The 8,161-nt window shown below is 40.1% G+C and overlaps 1 long non-coding RNA gene across 1 annotated transcript; it reads left to right on the forward strand.

Moving 5' to 3' along the window:
- Window positions 1-1,661: 1,661 nt before the first annotated feature.
- LOC133146983 (uncharacterized) lies at window positions 1,662-2,804 on the forward strand. Its single transcript, XR_009711464.1, has 4 exons — window positions 1,662-1,775; window positions 2,002-2,179; window positions 2,292-2,453; window positions 2,725-2,804. It is a non-coding gene; the product is annotated as an uncharacterized LOC133146983 (long non-coding RNA).
- The last annotated feature ends 5,357 nt before the right edge of the window (window positions 2,805-8,161 follow it).

The following is an 8,161-nucleotide window of genomic DNA, read 5'->3' on the forward strand; positions in this document are numbered from 1 at the left end:
GTGCTCAGCTCGCCGAGAAAATGCGATTTAAGCAATAAAATTAAAAATGCTTATAAAACATAAACCAAACGTTGGAGGTGGTCATTTCTCCATGCGCAGTGAATAACTCGGCACTCTAAAGCACCCGAGAGCGTTTTTTTCGATGCCAACCTAACCAGAGTGACGGGAGCGGCACAATTCAGAAAAAGTGCTCAGCTCGCCGAGAAAATGCGATTTAAGCAATAAAATTAAAAATGCTTATAAAACATAAACCAAACGTTAATTGGAGGTGGTCATTTCTTAATGCGCAGTAATAAACTCGGCACTCTAAAGCACCCGTGAGCGTTTTTTTCGATGCCAACCTAACCAGAGTGACGGGAGCGGCACAATTCAGAAAAAGTGCTCAGCTCGCCGAGAAAATGCGATTTGTTAAAAATGGCTGTGATATCTACAGTTAATCACTGTATTACACACAGTAACCTTACTGTGTATGATCTTTACAGTAATTCGCTGTAATTGTTACAGTTAGACAGTGTAAACACGACAAAATCACAGTAGTATAAGTATTACAGTGGAAAACACAGTAGTTGAAGCATTACTGTAAGAAAAATCACAATAGCCAGTATTATACTGTAAATAGAAACGTAAGCTACTGTATTTTTATTGTCAATGTCGTTGATGAATGAACATTGAGAATTTATATTAACAGATTTTTATTTATATATATATATATATATATTATACATATTATCTGTTTATTTATTATTTATTCATCACTCTTACTATTGATTGTTTGAATTTTTGCCTTGTTTTTATATTGTGTCGCGTACTTGTATGTCTATCGTGTTATGTGTCTCGTCACCGTGGGATAGAGAAAACGTCATTTCGCTCTCTTTGTGTGTTGTGACATGTGGAGAGATTGACAATAAAGCTGACTTTGACTTTAAGGTTTTGACTTTGATATATATATATATATATATATATATATATATATATATATATATATATATATATATATATATATATATATATATATATATTATATGATATATATATATATATATATATATATCATAATGAAATCAATAATTATCATATAAATATCATATAAAAATTATGACTTTAATAATCATTATGTCATAATGACTTACCATGGCATTTTTTTTATTCCTAGCATTAGTTTTTTTCCGTTTTCTTTTTCACTGGCGGGTATGGGGTGACATGGGCTGACATGAATTTATCCAATGAGGATCGAGTGTGTTCAACGGTCCTGCTTTGAATGGCCAATCAGGTCAAAGTAAAGGGGACAAATCGCGATCACAGCGCTTGCATCTCTGGCTCCGACAACAACTTTTCTTATAAGACCTTGTCTTGTATTGTGTGTTTTTTTGTTGTGTTTCTATGTGTTTGCGTCGTCTGCGTTCATTTGTTTCACTTTGGCTGCGAAAACGGCACCGAGAGAGCGCTGTTTTTCGATCGCGAGAGAGAGGGCAGACAGAGCTAGCTACTGGTAACGTTAACTGTTAGCTAGCTTGTGATAGCAGTAACTTTAACTGACCAGATTGTCTTTTTTTTAAACTTACTGAAGCCACAAAATGATATATGTATATATATACATGTAGTACTTGCTGCGACAGTACGATGGCCGTTACTGTGTCGTTATTTTATATTTTTATGCTGCGCAAGAGAAGAGTATTTTCCCGCCTTTCTTTTTTTCTTCACCTTCTCCGCCTCCGTATGCGTTTTCCTTCGGGAGGCAGCACCACCAAGCACACGTCGCGACGTCCAGAAACTCGGTAAGTAGGACTACTATCACTATAAGTAATAAAATAAAATAGTAATACACAAGTAGTAATCAGTTTGCTTGCCATCAGTTACTATATATGCTCCTTTTATCTGTTTTATGTACAGCTTGTAAGATGTGTATTCTCCCTGCCCTGTTTTTACAGTCATTCATGTGAACCAGATCATTTATAAAATGGACTGCTGTGAAATATGATTTTTGTTATGTCTGACTTTAAGGAGAGACAATCCTGACTGCAAAAAAATGGATGCTGTCGATCGAGGGGAGGGTCATAATCCCACCTGCTGCTCACGTGGCTGACTTCACCACTGTCTTGGCCACTCTCTTCGCCTGTTACTATGTTTTCAACCTAGAGTATCAGGTGGAAACCTGCACAACTTTGGAATTTATTCAGAGGTATTAACCGATAAAATTATATACCTAACTTTATTCCCACTGGCATTTTCTATATCTCTTTGATAATTGCAATTGTCTCAACCTGTAACTCATTTCATATGTTTTTGGTCAGGATTAATCCTGACTCCACCAAGTGCAGTGCCAAGGAGCAGATGAGCCGGAAGACTGGGAGAGTGGTGAGGAGAAAGACTTGATACATGAACCCCCATGTGATCTCCTTCATCATGGAGTTCATGAAGGCTTCACTTCATGGAGGCTAACTGACTAGATACAGGTGAGGTTCAGATAACGGTCACAACTAATTTGCATATCAGCTGTTTCAATGCAGAGATTTATTTTCTCTCCGATCTAACTTGCGACATATTCAAATCGATTTTTAATCATCTCATGAGTAATCGTTACATCCCTACTAATAATATAACTCCAACCTTGCTAATTGCATGAGTGTTCCTGCAGCCATGTGACACACTTCCTATCAGGAACAAGTATCTTGACATGACAACGACATCACCATCATCTTAATGTATTTTCTTCTTTAATTTCAGGGCTCCTGTTTTGTCCAAGCCCAAGGAAGTTTTGTCTAAAAGGTTTGGTAATGTGCTTTATGTTCCTGTTCACAAAAAAAATAAATAACCCTGTTAACAAATTTCTTGTTGTCTGTTGTTAATTGAAATATTTTAGAATATGGGTCATTCTATTAATGATTAATACTAAATCACTGATTCAGCATTTAAATTGTACAGTGAGAAACTCAATTTACAATGATTACCTGGTACCTACTGTTACTGCATTGCCATATACAATACCGTTCATTTGTTTGTACAGTAAATAAACCAGTTATTTAAAGGCAACTGAAAGCGCGGTATTTCATTGATATTTATTCTGCAGTTAAGCAACTAATACTGTAAATGCAAATAAAATCAGTTTTTAATTTTTTAGTATACAGTTAAAACATCTAACTGTAAATAAAACTGAAATCACAGTATTTAAATGTTATTTTGTATACAGTTAAACAACTAATACTGTAAACGCAACTGGAATCACAGTATTTAATTGTTATTTAGCATACAGTCAAAACATCTAATACTATAAATCCAACTGAAATCACAGTATTTAACTGTTATTTAGTCCACAGTTAAAACATCTAATACTGTAAATACAGCCAAAATCACAGTATTTAACTGGTTTTTGCTTTACAGTAAATTCAATAATACTGTAAATAGGGAATACAGTATATCTACTGTAAAACGTTTTTACAGTAAGTTACTGGTTACTAGCTGCCAGTTAATTACTGTAAATTTCTCGGAAATATTTTGTCATTTCTTCATGCGCAGTGAATAACTCGGCACTCTAAAGCACCCGAGAGCGTTTTTTTCGATGCCAACCTAACCAGAGTGACGGGAGCGGCACAATTCAGAAAAAGCGCTCAGCTCGCCGAGAAAATGCGATTTAAGCAATAAAATTAAAAATGCTTATTAAACATAAACCAAACGTTGGAGGTGGTCATTTCTTCATGCGCAGTGAATAACTCGGCACTCTAAAGCACCCGAGAGCGTTTTTTTTCGATGCCAACCTAACCAGAGTGACGGGACAGGCACAATTCAGAAAAAGCGCTCAGCTCGCCGAGAAAATGCGATTTAAGCAATAAAATTAAAAATGCTTATGAAACATAAACCAAACGTTGGAGGTGGTCATTTCTTCATGCGCAGTGATAAACTCGGCACTCTACAGCACCCGAGAGCGTTTTTTTCGATGCCAACAGAGTGACGGGAGCGGCACAATTCAGAAAAAGTGCTCAGCTCCCCGAGAAATTGCGATTTAAGCAATAAAATTAAAAATGCTTATAAAACATAAACCAAACGTTGGAGGTGGTCATTTCTTCATGCGCAGTGATAAACTCGGCACTCTAAAGCACCCGAGAGCGTTTTTTTCGATGCCAACCTAACCAGAGTGACGGGAGCACAATTCAGAAAAAGCGCTCAGCTCGCCGAGAAAATGCGATTTAAGCAATAAAATTAAAAATGCTTATAAAACATAAACCAAATGTTGGAGGTGGTCATTTCTTCATGCGCAGTGAATAACTCGGCACTCTAAAGCACCCGAGAGCGTTTTTTTCGATGCCAACCTAACCAGAGTGACGGGAGCGGCACAATTCAGAAAAAGTGCTCAGCTCGCCGAGAAAATGCGATTCAAGCAATAAAATTAAAAATGCTTATTAAACATAAACCAAACGTTGGAGGTGGTCATTTCTTCATGCGCAGTGAATAACTCGGCACTCTAAACACCCGAGAGCGTTTTTTTCGATGCCAACCTAACCAGAGTGACGGGAGCGGCACAATTCAGAAAAAGTGCTCAGCTCGCCGAGAAAATGCGATTTAAGCAATAAAATTAAAAATGCTTATAAAACATAAACCAAACGTTGGAGGTGGTCATTTCTTGCGCAGTAATAAACTCGGCACTCTAAAGCACCCGAGAGCGTTTTTTTCGATGCCAACCTAACCAGAGTGACGGGAGCGGCACAATTCAGAAAAAGTGCTCAGCTCGCCGAGAAAATGCGATTTAAGCAATAAAATTAAAAATGCTTATAAAACATAAACCAAACGTTGGAGGTGGTCATTTCTTAATGCGCAGTAATAAACTCGGCACTCTAAAGCACCCGAGAGCGTTTTTTTCGATGCCAACCTAACCAGAGTGACGGGAGCGGCACAATTCAGAAAAAGTGCTCAGCTCGCCGAGAAAATGCGATTTAAGCAATAAAATTAAAAATGCTTATAAAACATAAACCAAACGTTGGAGGTGGTCATTTCTTAATGCGCAGTAATAAACTCGGCACTCTAAAGCACCCGAGAGCGTTTTTTTCGATGCCAACCTAACCAGAGTGACGGGAGCGGCACAATTCAGAAAAAGCGCTCAGCTCGCCGAGAAAATGCGATTTAAGCAATAAAATTAAAAATGCTTATAAAACATAAACCAAACGTTGGAGGTGGTCATTTCCTAATGCGCAGTAATAAACTCGGCACTCTAAAGCACCCGAGAGCGTTTTTTTCGATGCCAACCTAACCAGAGTGACGGGAGCGGCACAATTCAGAAAAAGTGCTCAGCTCGCCGAGAAAATGCGATTTAAGCAATAAAATTAAAAATGCAGGCGGCTCGGTGGCGCACTTGGGTAGCACGTCCGCCTCACAGTTAGGAGGGTGCGGGTTCGATTCCACCTCCGGCCCTCCCTGTGTGGAGTTTGCATGTTCTCCCCGGGCCCGCGTGGGTTTTCTCCGGGCACTCCGGTTTCCTCCCACATCCCAAAAACATGCTTGGTAGGCTGATTGAGCACTCCAAATTGTCCCTAGGTGTGAGTGTGAGTGCAAATGGTTGTTTGTCTCTGTGTGCCCTGCGATTGGCTGGCAACCGGTTCAGGGTGTCCCCCGCCTACTGCCCGATGACGGCTGGGATAGGCTCCAGCACGCCCGCGACCCCAGTGGGGACTAAGCGGTACAGAAAATGGATGGATGGATGAATTAAAAATGCTTATTAAACATAAACCAAACGTTGGAGGTGGTCATTTCTTCATGCGCAGTGAATAACTCGGCACTCTGAAGCACCCGAGAGCGTTTTTTTCGATGCCAACCTAACCAGAGTGACGGGAGCGGCACAATTCAGAAAAAGCGCTCAGCTCGCCGAGAAAATGCGATTTAAGCAATAAAATTAAAAATGCTTATTAAACATAAACCAAACATTGGAGGTGGTCATTTCTTCATGCGCAGTGAATAACTCGGCACTCTAAAGCACCCGAGAGCGTTTTTTTCGATGCCAACCTAACCAGAGTGACAGGAGCGGCACAATTCAGAAAAAGCGCTCAGCTCGCCGAGAAAATGCGATTTAAGCAATAAAATTAAAAATGCTTATAAAACATAAACCATGGAGGTGGTCATTTCTTCATGCGCAGTGAATAACTCGGCACTCTAAAGCACCCGATAGCGTTTTTTTCGATGCCAACCTAACCAGAGTGACGGGAGCGGCACAATTCAGAAAAAGTGCTCAGCTCGCCGAGAAAATGCGATTTAAGCAATAAAATTAAAAATGCTTATAAAACATAAACCAAACGTTGGAGGTGGTCATTTCTTAATGCGCAGTAATAAACTCGGCACTCTAAAGCACCCGAGAGCGTTTTTTTCGATGCCAACCTAACCAGAGTGACGGGAGCGGCACAATTCAGAAAAAGTGCTCAGCTCGCCGAGAAAATGCGATTTAAGCAATAAAATTAAAAATGCTTATAAAACATAAACCAAACGTTGGAGGTGGTCATTTCTTAATGCGCAGTAATAAACTCGGCACTCTAAAGCACCCGAGAGCGTTTTTTTCGATGCCAACCTAACCAGAGTGACGGGAGCGGCACAATTCAGAAAAAGCGCTCAGCTCGCCGAGAAAATGCGATTTAAGCAATAAAATTAAAAATGCTTATAAAACATAAACCAAACGTTGGAGGTGGTCATTTCTTCGTGCGCAGTGAATAACTCGGCACTCTAAAGCACCCGAGAGCGTTTTTTTCGATGCCAACCTAACCAGAGTGACGGGAGCGGCACAATTCAGAAAAAGTGCTCAGCTCGCCGAGAAAATGCGATTTAAGCAATAAAATTAAAAATGCTTATTAAACATAAACCAAACGTTGGAGGTGGTCATTTCTTCATGCGCAGTGAATAACTCGGCACTCTAAAGCACCCGAGAGCGTTTTTTTCGATGCCAACCTAACCAGAGTGACGGGAGCGGCACAATTCAGAAAAAGCGCTCAGCTCGCCGAGAAAATGCGATTTAAGCAATAAAATTAAAAATGCTTATTAAACATAAACCAAACATTGGAGGTGGTCATTTCTTCATGCGCAGTGAATAACTCGGCACTCTAAAGCACCCGAGAGCGTTTTTTTCGATGCCAACCTAACCAGAGTGACGGGAGCGGCACAATTCAGAAAAAGCGCTCAGCTCGCCGAGAAAATGCGATTTAAGCAATAAAATTAAAAATGCTTATAAAACATAAACCAAACGTTGGAGGTGGTCATTTCTTCATGCGCAGTGATAAACTCGGCACTCTAAAGCACCCGAGAGCGTTTTTTTCGATGCCAACCTAACCAGAGTGACGGGAGCGGCACAATTCAGAAAAAGTGCTCAGCTCGCCGAGAACATGCGATTTAAGCAATAAAATTAAAAATGCTTATAAAACATAAACCAAACGTTGGAGGTGGTCATTTCTTCATGCGCAGTGAATAACTCGGCACTCTAAAGCACCCGAGAGCGTTTTTTTCGATGCCAACCTAACCAGAGTGACGGGAGCGGCACAATTCAGAAAAAGTGCTCAGCTCGCCGAGAACATGCGATTTAAGCAATAAAATTAAAAATGCTTATAAAACATAAACCAAACGTTGGAAGTGGTCATTTCTTCATGCGCAGTGATAAACTCGGCACTCTAAAGCACCCGAGAGCGTTTTTTTCGATGCCAACCTAACCAGAGTTACGGGAGCGGCACAATTCAGAAAAAGCGCTCAGCTCGCCGAGAAAATGCGATTTAAGCAATAAAATTAAAAATGCTTATAAAACATAAACCAAACGTTGGAGGTGGTCATTTCTTCATGCGCAGTGATAAACTCGGCACTCTAAAGCACCCGAGAGCGTTTTTTTCGATGCCAACCTAACCAGAGTGACGGGAGCGGCACAATTCAGAAAAAGCGCTCAGCTCGCCGAGAAAATGCGATTTAAGCAATAAAATTAAAAATGCTTATAAAACATAAACCAAACGTTGGAGGTGGTCATTTCTTAATGCGCAGTAATAAACTCGGCACTCTAAAGCACCCGAGAGCGTTTTTTTCGATGCCAACCTAACCAGAGTTACGGGAGCGGCACAATTCAGAAAAAGCGCTCAGCTCGCCGAGAAAATGCGATTTAAGCAATAAAATTAAAAATGCTTATAAAACATAAACCAAACGTTGGAGGTGGTCA

Source organism: Syngnathus typhle, unplaced genomic scaffold (assembly GCF_033458585.1).
Source record: "Syngnathus typhle isolate RoL2023-S1 ecotype Sweden unplaced genomic scaffold, RoL_Styp_1.0 HiC_scaffold_23, whole genome shotgun sequence".
NCBI classification, from domain to species: Eukaryota; Metazoa; Chordata; class Actinopteri; order Syngnathiformes; family Syngnathidae; genus Syngnathus; species Syngnathus typhle.